Below are 14,067 nucleotides of genomic sequence, written 5' to 3' on the forward strand. Positions count from 1 at the left end.
TCTGTCATCCCCTTCTCCTCCTGCTGCCAATCTCTCCCAGCAACAGGGTCTTTTCCAGTGAGTCAACTCTTCGCATGAGGTGGCCAAAGTATTTAGTCATAGATAATAATTCCCATGTGAAATAAAGCAAATAGTGCCTTTCTCCTCCTCTCTTTCTTTCCCTTCTTTTTCTCCTTTTCCTTTAAAAATTTAGCATCAAAAAAAAAAAAAATTTAGCATCAATAAGATGATCAAAGGATGTACAAAGTGCAATGCAGGCAGGAATGAAAGGGCCAGATAGAAAGGTGAGGGAAGATACGCAAAGACATATTCACATAGGGTCTTGGAGGATGAGCAGGAGTTTGCATAATAGGACAGGGGAGAGTCTCAGGCATGGAGCTGTTATGGGAAGACACAGAGGCAAGGTGTGAGTCTTGAAGATGAGGTAGGGAGGGTGCTTGGGACCTCATTTGTGAAAGGGATGGCTTCCTCCCTTCTAGATCTTCTGTAGGAGCCCCATTCCTCCCTGTCTCCTGGCTTCTATTCACAGGGCCTCTCAGGAAATGCTTTGATAATAACTCTTTCGTCTTTAATGTGAATCGAAATCACTATATTTCATCTCTCATGCATTTTTTTGCATATAAGCCCCATCTGTCAGTGTGGAATAAAAGTTATTTTTCCCCTCTTTGAGAGTTTCTGTCTTCACAGAGCAGAAAGGGTTGGCATCCCCCCTCCCCCTTTTCCCGGGAAAGAGTCTTCCCCACCCACTGAAACCCCATCTCCTAGGCAACTGCCTACAGTGCTGCAGGGAGGAGCTTGACTCTGCCTTTGAACTTCCAAGGTCAGGAGAAGTAAAGTCTTGCAGGCACGTTTCTGTCTCAGCAAGACACATGTTTAAGGAACCCACTAAATCATGGCCCAAATCAGCCTTTCATTAAAATGTAGTAGGGTGAGTATTCTACAAGGAGAGGAGGCAGGTAAAAGATGAACAAGGCAGCTGTCCCTCGTATGCTGCTCTTCTCACATCCAATACCCCTCCCATTCATCACTCACTGTTGGCTCTAGTTCCTTCCTCCCACTGGAATCTAGTTTTACGATTGGGGTCAGCCTAGCTTCTCCCCAAAAGTCACTGCTTGGGAACTCACCATGAAGATTTATTCTAAGAGGAGCAAAGACACACTGTTTGTTACTTCTCCAGTCAGGGACAGAAAGTCAGCTTGATTGATGCTGACAATGAAATTGCGAAGGAAGGGTAACATGTGCTGAGGTGCTTAGAGTGGACTCTGGTCCACTGTGCCTGGGTCTGAACACTGACTCTGCCACTGAACTCCTCTTTGCCTCTGTTTCCTGTCTTGAGAAATGGAAATATTAACAGTAATCAAGGGGTGGATATTGATGGTGAAATCTGGTCTCTGCCCTGGCACCAGATTGAATCTCAGGGACAGTATTTTTGCTGAAGTAGAAAAAAATAGCTTTATTACTTTGTTAGGCAAAGGGAGACAGTGGGCTAATGGCTTCAAAGCTACGTTTCCCACACGGTTAACTTTTGAGGGAATTATTAATGAACACTGACCTTTAACAAAACTTTCAGGTCTGTCGTTTCCCAGGTGAGGCTTGGAAGCAGTTGTTGAGACACATTACTACTCATTGATAACAAGAAAGGAGTGGGTGTAGTGGGTGAGCCCCACAGTGCTGAGTGCAAATCCCAGGTTTCTCAGCTCATTCAGTCAACACATCCATACTGTATCCACTGTGTGCTCATCACTCCTCTAGGCACTAGGATGGTGAACCTCTGGACAAGGTTCTCTTGGTTATACGACCAGTCACATGACCTTTGTTGAATACCCTCTGTTTACTGCATCTGTAAAGTGGGACTATTCATGATAGCTGCTTCATAAGGTATTAGCTATTTTAGTAGTTGTTTAGCGGTTGGAAAATTGGATTGGAACAGATCTGATATCAGTCTGGCTGAACTGAGCTACATACAGGAACAAACATACCAATAAGAGAATGGGCTGTTGCTGTTGCTGTTGAGTCGCTGTCCTGTCCAATTCCTTGTGACCTCATGGACTGTAGCCTGCTGGGCTCCTCTGTCCATGGGATTTCTCAGGCAAGAATACTAGGGCAGATTGCCATTTCCTTCTCTAGGGGATCTTCTCGACCCAGGGATTGAACCTACATCTCCTGCTTGCCAGGCAAATTCTTTACCACTGAGACACCTGGGAAGCCCAAGAGGGAAGGAGTGGAGGATAGTTTTTTCATTCTCTTAGGCTTCCATGGATCATCGTTTTCTCTGACTGTAACCTAACACATCATATCCATTAATTAATTGGTAAGTTAGCCTCCTGACCCTGAAAAGCACCAGAGTCTGCCCCATGTCCTGTGGTCATCACATCACCCAAACTCCTTTAACACTTACTGCATCTTACCCTTGACTTTATTATCTTTGTTTTTTTGCCTTGCCTACTATTTATAGCATTTATAACTTGTATAACATGTAAATTTTATATTTATTGAAAATTCACTGTGTCTGAGACATTGTGCTAAGGTGCTTGAGGTGCATTATCCTCTGTTATTATCACCCCCATTTTACAGATGAGAAAATGGAGGCTTAGGAAGATTAAGTAACTTGGCTAAATTCATAAGATTAGCAAGAGGTGAAGTCAGGAAGGAATTCAAAGCCCATGCTCCTAATGACTAAATTCTGCTGTGCTATGAACTGAGGGATGGGGGTCAAGTTGAACCATTTCAGTATCTTCCATAGCTTTGGGCACAGAGATTTGCATAATATCTCAAGTTAATAAAATTTGCTAAGTCAGGTTGATTTCCAGCCTGGGTCCTATTCCAAGTTTGGAGCATAGTTCTCCCTTGACAAATGACTATGTATCCAGAAGTATTGTTTGGGAGCTTACTCTAAGATTTTCCATCAGCTTCTAAATGTCTCTTCTTGGTGCCAACTTTCACATTGTTTAGGGTTATGAAGTTTTCACAGCTTTTGACTAGCCCAGTCTGGTTCCTTATTCCATTAGGAAGGCTGAATACTCACAGTTTGCATTTTACTGGCCAAGAGATCACAGTTCTAGATGTTCTTCATTTTTAATACAAGTGCATTTTGCAAAGGTTAGTGGTCATGCTTACAGGAATAAAAGGATATAACTGTAAAAATGAGGAGTAATGATATAGAATACTAGAAATGGAAAGAACTAAGAAGGAAACTCTTAGAATTATCTGGGTTATTCAATTCCCTCAACTTTTAGATGTGAAAACGAAGGACAAGAGAAGAAAATGAAGTTCTTTGAGGTGTATGGGGAGCTGCAGTTCATTCTAGGCTAGTCTTAATAATCAAAGTTCCTTCTGACACACCAGGCTTGAAGCTTTGTGGACTGTGATTAAGAATCTTTGTTAATTCACATCTTTGATTCGTTGCAAGTCAAAAAAAAAAAAAAAAAGAGAAAAAGAGAGTACTTCTAATCTTTTTTTCTGTATACTTTGTGTATGTGTGTGTGTGTGTGTGACAAACTCTCTTCCTTTCTACTCAAGTTTATGAAAGTATGTGAGTTGCGTTTATTCAAACAATGGTGGCTTCGTGGCTGTGAACAACATGCTAACAGCTCGTACATTATTATTTTTCAAGTGAGGGAAACATTTCTTTGGTTCAATGAATTTGGTGGAAGTTTGTTCAAGGGAGTATAAATTCACATCAGATCTTTCCTTATGTGTATTTGGAATTTTATATATAGGAACTACTTTTTCTTAGAGAAGATTTTAGTGCTTCTGGATTCTATATGAAGCCTTCACCTCACTGTCCCACTTCTACTAGTAATGAACGAGGAGTCAAAACCCCAGCTCAGTCACTGTCCAATGTGTAGGTTTTCCACATCGCATCATCTTAGTCTCAGGCAGGGAAGGATGGAGTATGTCTGAGAACTCATCTCATTCTAAATTTGTTAATGTTCACTGGTACTTCTTGAAGATAATGGTTACAAAAAAGAGAGAGGAAGCTGATGAATAGGCCCCATAGTGGGGAGATCAGTTGCCTATTTGGAGAACCTTTCAAAGGTGGTGGGAATGTTGCCTGTCTGAGGCAGCTCTTCTCCTTATGCTTAAAAATCCAACTCATAATACATTATTTCTTTGAATCATGTCACATCCCTTTTATTGCATTTCAGGAAAGGGGAAAATTTTTTTTCTCTATCATCTTCTGTTCTGTCTTTGGTGTTCTGCAAATTAAACTGACAAAAGACAAGATAAATAGGTGAAAGGGCATACAGATTTTATTTGATATTAATATATTTTATTGATACATGGCAGGGGGCTTCACAGAAAAGAAGTGAAAGCCCCAAAAGGGTGGTTAGGCCTGAGAGTTGATCTACTACCATTTTAACAAAGAGTGATAGATTATGAAGATGTGACAAGACAATGAGAAAAGAGATTTGGGCTTCTAAGAGTGGGTAGATTGTGGGAAAGTAAATTTAAGGTAGAAACTAATGCAAGATAAAGGGCTTCCCAGGTGGTGCTAGTGGTAAAGAACCTGCCTGCCAAAGCAGGAGATGTAAGAGATGTGGGTTCGATCCCTGTGTTAGGAAGATCCCCTGGAGGAAGGTATAGCACCCCACTCCAGTATTCTTGCCTGGAGAATCCCATGGATAGAGGAGACTGGTGGGCTACGGTCTATAGGGTCACAAAGAGTCAGACATGACTGAAGCGACTTGGCATGCACAATGGAAGACAAGGGTTATATCAGTAAAGTTTGTTTATGTAGATTCAAATTGGTACCATTCTCAGTGGTGAGTTTTCTCTTCCTGGTGTGGGAGAGGTACCTGGGACCCTTTTGTAAAAGGAAATTGTTACCTTGACAAATGGAAATTTATACCCTGCTTTTAGACAGAAAGGGAGAGAAAAGAGAGCTTTTTCCACATCTGCTGTGTCTCAGTTGCCTTTAGCTCAAAGTAATCCTTAAGTGGAGTGTTTTGGAGTGGCATATTCTGATCCCCTTCATTTCCTCTTTTAAAACCTGGATATTCTTGCCAGCTAGCCTCATTCTGCTCAGATTTTTTCCCTAATTTCTCTAGAGTGCTTTTTTGAGGTTTTGGACCAGAAGGTGGGTGGTAAATTCTTAGCATTGCGTGGGTGGGGCTCTGGCTGTCGATGAGCCTGCTTTTGCTCTATTTCCCAGCCCTCATCCTCTGCTATGGAGACCTGGGTTTGATCCCTGGGTTGGGAAGATCCCCTCGTGGAGGGCATGGTAACTCACTCCAGCATTCTTGCCTGGAGAATCCCCATGAGCAGAGGAGCCTGGCAGACTGCAGTCCATGGGGTTGCAAAGAGTTGGACATGACTGAGTGACTGAGCACAGCACAGCATCCTCTGCTATACGTGTCTGGGTCCCCTCAGCTTCAGCCATCTCTGGACTTTTTCTGGGTTGCAATTTCTTCCTCTCTGCTCATCACCTAGCACTTGTCCATCTGTCTGTGTTCAAGAAATCTTTGAACATATCATTTCCTTTCTACCATTTTAGTGGTATGAGGATGGGAAAGTGATAGTATTTATTAATGCCCAAAATATTCCTGGGAGAAAAAGATTCACTACAACTTGTATTGGGTATAAAGATTGATTTTAAAATCTTATTAACTTAAAAATAAACCTTGCTCTAAATACACCTCTGAAGGGACTCCCCTGGTAGGACAGCAGTTAAGAAAGCTGCCTTCCAATGTAGGGGACAATAGTTTGACCACTGGCCTGTGACCTAAGACCCCACAAGCCATGTGGAGTGGCCAAAAATATAAATAAACAAATAAATACATCTCTAAATACTTGTATACTGCCTCACAACTGATAAAATTTATGAATTTAGTAAAAATTTCCCCAAATATTTAAACATTGATTGCAAGCATTTAATAAACTTTTTAGTTTATTACAACTATAAATTTGATATGTCAGAATATTTTAAATGCTGTAAGTACCTAAGATATAGAAGAAATATGCACAAACACTTTTTTGTGATTGATAAACTGGTTATGATACTCTGATTGAAAAATCCAATGTCAAGTGTGAATATCATGGATAAATTTTTTTTTTTTATTATCTCCAGTCTTCATCTTTTATTTTTTCTCCAAGTTTACCTTCTTAAGGTGACAGTGGTTTCACTAGATAATACTTGACATCTTCCTGGTATTTGCCAGCCTCAAAAGGAAAAAAATACAGTTTCAGATCAATAGAAGTTTTAGAGTCTGAATTGGTGTCCAGTTGGTTAGTCTGTGGGCCTTGGTTATGAGGTCCAAGTTGATTCAAACCCAAGCCACCCATCATCAGGCCAGATCCCCCTTCACAATCAGGATATATTTACTATGCTGTTTATTATTTAAGTTTTTTTCCCTCTTTTATCTGGTGTCTTTAACCCAGATGATGCACTCTTTATGTTTTACCTGGCCACCATTATGTATTCCATTGTCTTGCCATCAGGATGTTTTATGCTAGTTAGGTAAAATTATTGAAATTTATATATACCTTTCCAGAACTTCATTATAATTAATAGGGTCAGCTTGAGGTTTAGGAGATAAGAAGTCAAGTCTGCTTAGGCCTTAGTCTTTGAAATGCAGCTAATTTATCATCTTGGAGTGCTCGGCTGGAGCACTTCTTTTTAATTAGTTATTGTGTCTGATCATTGATGCTAATGAGCATGGAGTCTCCTTCCACTTGGTTGTTATGAATGACTGTTGGCACTGGTTGTCCTTCCTGAAATAGTATCTATCTTATTGGGGAGCATTTCCCTCACATTTTGCTTTTGAGTTAGACTTTAAATAATAGACGTGTGTGTGTGTGTGTGTGTGTGTGTGTGTGTGTGTGTGTGTATGTTGTTGTTGTTCAGTCACCAAGTCATGTCTGACTCTTCATGACCCCATGGACTGCAGCATGCCAGGCTTCCCTGTCCTTCACCATCTCCTGAAGTCTGCCCAAGTTCATGTCCATTGAATCTGTGATGCCATGCCAATACCTCATCTCTTATATATATGCAGCTCAAGTGAAAAATACACTGACTCAAATGTTTATTAACACACTGTTATAATTAAAAATGATAAAAAGGATGCCCTATTTATTTCTGCTTTGGATTACAAATTTCTTTCCATATGTTTACAGTCTCTTTTGTGTGCCATTATGGTCTTATGGAGGCTCACAATTTTTCAATTAGCTATGACTATTATTCCTTTTTTGATCATCATATTGGGCAGTGGGACACCCCTAAACTGGTTCCTTTGTTTTTCACCATGTCTACTTTCTAAGCAGTAACATGGGAATCCTGCCCAATTCAGATTTTATTCTTATCCCAAGATATGAGACCTCCATTTAAGGAGTAATGTAAGGAGCCCTTTCAATGAAAGATGGGTTTGGAGATCTGGGTTTTATGAATTCACCTGAGTAGTGGTAGTGAGCCAAATACTACATCTTGAACCATGTCAGTGAAAGGGCTTAAAAAGAGCCAGTTCTAAGGCTGACTATTCAAACACCTTTCAGTTCTCTTACTCTCTTTCTTTCTGTAGCTGCCTTGAGATCCTGTGTTCCCGATGGTATGGGTACACGAAGGAAGAGGAGGAATGTCTCACCTGAATGGGGTTAAATGTCTGTGAGAAATAAACTTTTACTGTGTTAACCTACAAAAAGAAAAAGTGGTACTTGTTTACAAGCTTCTGAGTTCACATTGAATTTTCACAATTTAACGTACGTGGCTTTATTTTTACTTTTTATAATCTGAGATTTCAAAGTACCAGAATTTTCTATTACAGTGAAAATAGTTTTGTATATTCACTCTGCTGTCTTGAGCCAGAAAACCCTCTGTGTATAATTTTAAGTTTGCATTGTTGTGATCATTCTGAACAGAAAATCTCATCATTTTGTCATTTTTTTCCCACTTTTACTATAAATCTCATAAACATGAGCATGGCTATATGAGATTTTCTTGTTTAGAGGTACTGTGAAGTAAACATTTCTCTTTCATTTGATGTTAAGATATTACTCTCTGGGTCTTTTTTTTTTTTTAAACTGTAACAAATATCACATTGATAAACTTCTTTGTGGGTAAAGGTCTTTTGTATTAAGCAATGTTTCCTGAAGAGAAATTCTTACTCTTTGACCCAGTAATTCAAATTGAATGAATATTTAAAAGATACTTCATGTGTCTTTTAAAACAAGGATGAAAATAACTCTAGTTTGTATGGTTGTTGTGAGGATGAAATGTCAGGGTGTAAAACACTTTGGTTGGTTTCTGGCACAAAGTAAGTATTTAATCAATGTTGCCTGTATTTACTGATGAACTTCTTTCCACAGTGGTCCTATCCATTTACACTCCTGTGAGCAGTGTTGGAGAGACCCAGTAAGGCAGCTTCTGAGCGTGGAAGATTTCCAGGAAGTCTGGGGTTTTACTGTGAGCAAATATCTCCCCAGGTGGCCAGTGAAGATGGCTGCTACTGTGTTGGCTGCTCACCAAGAAGGTTGCGACTTCCCGTTAGCAAACTGCTAGAGTCTGACTCACTCTCTAGGAGCCTGACTGAACTGAGAGTGATGGTGGTGACAGAAGCCAGCCTGGGGGCCACAGATATGCCTCAGTGCAGCACATGGAGAGATTTCGTTCCCTGAATTTCCAGTAGACGGCTAAAATTGTGAGAGGCTGTGTGCTTTTGTAGGAAGACTTCTGCCCCCATCTCAAAGATTCTTCCCTAACAGCCTGAAAAGAGGAGGAAGAGTCAATTTTAGCCCTCCAGGTCCTGTGCTGAGGGATGTAGGAAGTTAAAAACAAAAAAATAAGCCCAACAAGACCAGTGCTTGCTCTCAAGGACTAGGTGATCCTATAGACTTCATAGTGTAAAAAAGATGGTCTTTGACTGTTTTGATGCTGCCCAGATTCTCTTTACCTTCTGAAGCCCTGCTTCCCTGGTAACTGCAAGTGTTGTGGCTAATGGAGTCTTCTCTGAAGCCTTGAACTTGACTGAGTCCATCCCAAGAGGTTACAGTCCTCATTCTGCTCCCCTCCCCTGAGCAGCCTATGATTGATAGATTCTCAAGGGGAAAACCCTCTTTGGTGTTACTTATACTTCAGATCACCTCCAGTTTTTCACACCCCTACCCCCACCCCTCTCTATCAATCCAAGGCCGAACTTTACCAGATACCACATTCCTGTTTAGTGACTTCCCTGCCCTATTCTACTTCCCTCCCTCACATCCATCCCACCCCAGCCCCCAGCAGGCCCAGAATAGATCAGATGCACCTTGGTTTTGTTTGATTTCTTAGGACCATTCCCATTTTATTTCACTTAATACTGGAGTGGGATGCCGTTTCCTATATGCAGGGCATGTATGATCTTAGTTCCCTGACCAGGTATGGAACCTGTGCCCTTGTAGTGGAAACACAGAATCTTAACCACTGGACCTCCAGGGAAGTCCTCCTGGTTTTTTTGTTTGTTTGTTTGTTTTTGTATTTTTGGGCCTAAGACTAGGGGATGAGATTGATTAGCAAGGTAGATTATTTCTACACAGATGCAAGGGGAAGGAAAAGTGTGTTTTATACTTGCAGGAGGTGCCAACCTTTGAACTAGGTGTGTGTGTGTGTATGTGTATTTGTGTGTGTGTGTGTGTGTATATATATATATATGCACACACATATATATAAATGCATGTGCTCAGTTGCTCAGTCATGTCTGACTCTTTTTGGCCCCATGAACTATAGCCTGTCCGTGGAATTTTCAAGGCAAGAATACTGAAATGGGATGCTATTTCCTGTACCAGAGCATCTTCCTGGCCCAGGGATCAAATCTGCATCTCTTGTGTCTCCTGCATTAGCAAATGGATTATAATATATGTATTTATAACATAAAATGAGTACATTTATTAAAAATAAACACAAATATTTCATATAATAAGTGTTATTAAAAATCATAATGTGATGTTTTAGGGGGATTGATGTGATAATTTAGAATAATTACTTTAACTTTAAAAATAATTTTTTTTGGCTGAACTGGATCTTCAATGACCTTCACCCTCTGATTTGCTCAGCATGACCCATATAGCTCTGGCACTCTGGCTGTTATCCTGGTACTGATTCTATAATTGTAGCTGCAATTCATTTAACAAACAGGTTCTGAGCATTTACTTTATGCTGCTCATTGCATTGTGCACTGGAATTAAAAAAGGGAGGTATTAGTTTTGTTCACCTCTCTATTAATTGACTCATGGGTAAAAGGGAGGTAATAAAATCTAGCTGTCTCAGAGAAGTCTGGTTCGTCTTTTACCCCTCCTCTCAGTCCTTCCCCAGAGATTTTCAGCACAAAGAGGAAATTTATTTAATGGCTTTATTTATCTGCTCTCCTATTATTAAGGAAAAGAAAAGTCCCTAGTGTGAGGATTTCTGTAAAGCCTTAGCAATTTTATTATGACATAAAAGAGTTGTCATGTTTTGTCAAAGTCATCCCGCCTCTGTTACCTTCATGTTAGAAGAGGGAATTGAGAACTCCAGAACTTCATGCCGTTTTCCCTCCCAGGACTGTAAAACCTATGGAAAAACTATGAGAAATATTTCAAAACAAGTTACCTAGTGTTTGATGGATAATAAACCCAGAGCCCTGAGATGTATAAAGTATACAATTCAATACAATTTGTATTTTCAAAAGCAGTTGCAAGGAAAAAAAAAAAAAAGAAAGCACAGACAACAGTGGTCTCAGAGCTGAGAATTCATGTCTTATTGTAGGGGAGGAAATCAATATACACTTTCCAAGAACTGAAGGTCTCCCATTCCAGAGGATAGGAAGAATTGACTGTTGTGTGGTCAAGATGGCAGCTACAAAATATATTTACTCAAAAATTAACTTTAAGAAAAAAGTTAAATCATATGTAACTAACAGGTTAAATGGGTGGGACTCAGCACAATCAAAAAACAATCGAACAAACTTTATTTAGTGCAATGTCTCTTATCTTCACCCTCCTTTGCACCAGTGTACACAAAACACGCACATTCTCAGTGTCAGTAGACCTTCCCAGGGCCCTGGGTGCAATCAGGCAGGTCCTGTAGCTTCTCTTCATGCTCTTAGATTATAAAACAAATTCATTAGACCGTTTAGTTCCCCAAGAAGTCTGAGTTCAGCAGTTAATATGTCTTGTCCCATAAAATAGGAAATACTTGGAACCTCAAGGTTTACATTTTTTCCCCTCCTCCAGTCTGTCCTGGGCTGACAATTTCCAGCAGGAAGGGTGAATTTTGAAGGTGAGGGCCTGGTTGGCTTCTCAGTTTCTTTACCATTTTTCTTATTTTCTTACTCCCAACTGGAACCCTAATGGGTTTAGAAGACTGGCATTGGTTTCTTCTTTCTTCTGCCCTTGATGTGTGTTTGGAGTTGACTCTCTCTGGGGTTAGTGAACAATCACAGTTGACTCATTTTCTTGGGAGCTAGGTGGGGTTTTTGGAGATTCCACATACTGGGATCTGTTGTGTTACCTGTGAAGCTGGTGATGTTCTTTCATCTTTTATATCTCCTCCATCATTCCCAGAGAATACATGGTTGACTCTGCTCCCTAATATCTTCTCACCCTTCCAGACAGTGCTCCAGGCCAGGATTTAGAGAAAGCTGAAGGTCATTCTCTCCTTCTCTCCTGGTTGCTGTCCAGCATACTTGTCTGTTGCCCTTTGTGGGTGGGCAGCTAGATTCCAATGCAGATGCATCTCTCTCTGCCCTGCTGCCTCAGGCTTACAGCCAAAGCCTTTGAATCCTTTAGTTGTGAGTGTGACATTGGTCCATGGTTTTTCCAGACCTTCTGACAACTCATATGAGTCTCTGTTGGGGCAGCAAGACAATGAGAAGAAACAGAAAGGATAAAAAATGCCATAGAACCCTGACTTGTTCATAGAAAATACTTTCTCCAATCTCCTACCTTTCCAGCTCAGTTGCTAGCCACAGCATAAGTAGCTTAGTGTTGACATATGAATGAAGATGGCTCTCTTCTAAGCCAGGTCTGATGGTAGGAGATGTCATTGCAAGTTGGCCTCTCTGACAGCAATGACAATGATAGAGTTCTCGAAACAGTAGAAACTGGATGGTATAGTGTAATCATCAGAAGTCAGATGAACGCAGTGATCACAATGACTGTCAGGCTCAGTAGTGGTGAAGAGGATCTGATCCACAGAGAATAGTAATATGCTTAGTGGAACACAGGGTGCCTAGGGATAAATTAGATGAGTGCCAGCATGTGTACTACTCATTCAACAAGGGTATCTTCAGCACAAATCTCAGGAGGCTGAGGACAGGTGCCCTGATAAAAGTCTTGGTCATTTAACCAGTTTTCAAACTTGGTCTGGTTTTCGAGAATCCATTGACTGAAGAGGAGGAGGTTGAGTCTCCAGGTAAAAGGACCCTGTAAAACCATGGTTAAGTAAATATAAGAATGATTTCCTTAGTCTTTTCTCAGCAAGACCTCTGGACACTTATCCTGGTAACTATGCACTGGGGAGAAGGTAATGCCAAACTTTGAGAACCATTGTACACAGGGCTTGACTTGACATTGATATCTGGAGACATAATACCTAGATTGACACCAAGAGACTGGAGGCATATGGGATTCAGGTAATAAACAGAATCCTGGTCAAGGTCCTTGACCAAGTCCTGGCCAAACAGAGGTTCCATTTGGCCAACAAAACCTCCTGATAATCACTTTCTCTCTCTGAATGCAAAATTTGGATTAAGATACTTGGTAATTGTCACTACCTCCATATCAGGTCCTTAGCAAGAGGCATCATAGTGGGGAAGGCCAAGAGAAAGCTTTGAGACATAAATCTACCCTATCCTCAGGCAAAAATAGCATAAATAAAAGACAATATTGCATCCCAGAATAGTGGGGGGGGGGGGGGGGGGGGGGCGGGTGTGTGGCTGATATTAGTGCCATTTTAAAGCATTTAAATGATGCTGGAGTGGTACTCAGAATATCTCAAATTAATTCACAACTCTGATACTTTAAGAAACTTGAGTGCCCTGAAGGATTAAAAAAATATTCCCCAAATCAACCACATAGAAGTCCTAATTGTGTCTGCTGTTACAGGTATATTATCACTTCATAAGTAGATTAATATGACCTCAGCATGTGGCCAATTGATTTGGCAAACACCCTGTTTTCTGTTCCAACCAGAAACAGTTTATATTTACATGCAGTGGTCAGCAATATACATTTACAGTTTTACCTTAGAGCTGTGTTAACCCTCCTGCTCTCTGAAGCAATCTGAACCATCTGTACATCAAGCAGAATATAACATTAATCTATTGCAATGATTTGATTATGTTAATCAGGCCCGCAAGAAGTGCTAGAGGCTTTGAGTAAAACACATGCTCTCAATAGGATGGGTGATAAACCCTGTAAAGATTCAGAGACCTGCACATTAGTAAAATATTTAAGAGTCCAGTCATAGGGGCATTCCAGGCCATTCTCTCCAGAGGAAAAAACAAGTTATTGTATCTTGCACTTCATATCACTAAGAAGGAAACTATGTCTGGCAGGCCTCTTTGGATCTGAAACAATCTACCCCACAGCTAAGATTATTGTTCCAGCCCATATATCAAATGATGCAAAAGGTTGCCAGCTTTGAGTGGAGCATAGACCTTTGGGGGTCTAGAGCAAGCATGATATGCCTTTATACACTTTTTGCAAAACAACTCCTGTCATATTAGTGCACCCTGGTAGTGATAGGCCATGGGTTACACCAGGATACCATATGTCCCAAACTGCCCATCATTACCTGTCATTACCTGCTTACGAGTAAGAAGAGGGAGAGGGCCCAGCAGTACCTTATGAGATGGAGGTGGTACATCTGTGACAGAGCACAAGTAGGACTAGTGAGTACAAGCAAACTTTATAAACAAGTAGCCAAGAAATCTATGTTATCTATCAGAGTTGCACTAGGACCCCTTCCTCAGCTTATACCTCTGGCCACATAGGATTTCTCTTTTTTTTTTCTTCCTGGCTGTGTGGCATGAGTGATCTTAGTTCCCCGACCAGGGATCGAACCTGTGCTCCCTGCAGCGGAAGTGCAGATCTCTAACCGCTGGACTGTCAAGGAAT

The sequence above is a fragment of the Muntiacus reevesi genome, chromosome 1 (genome assembly GCF_963930625.1).
Source record: "Muntiacus reevesi chromosome 1, mMunRee1.1, whole genome shotgun sequence".
Classification (NCBI taxonomy): Eukaryota; Metazoa; Chordata; class Mammalia; order Artiodactyla; family Cervidae; genus Muntiacus; species Muntiacus reevesi.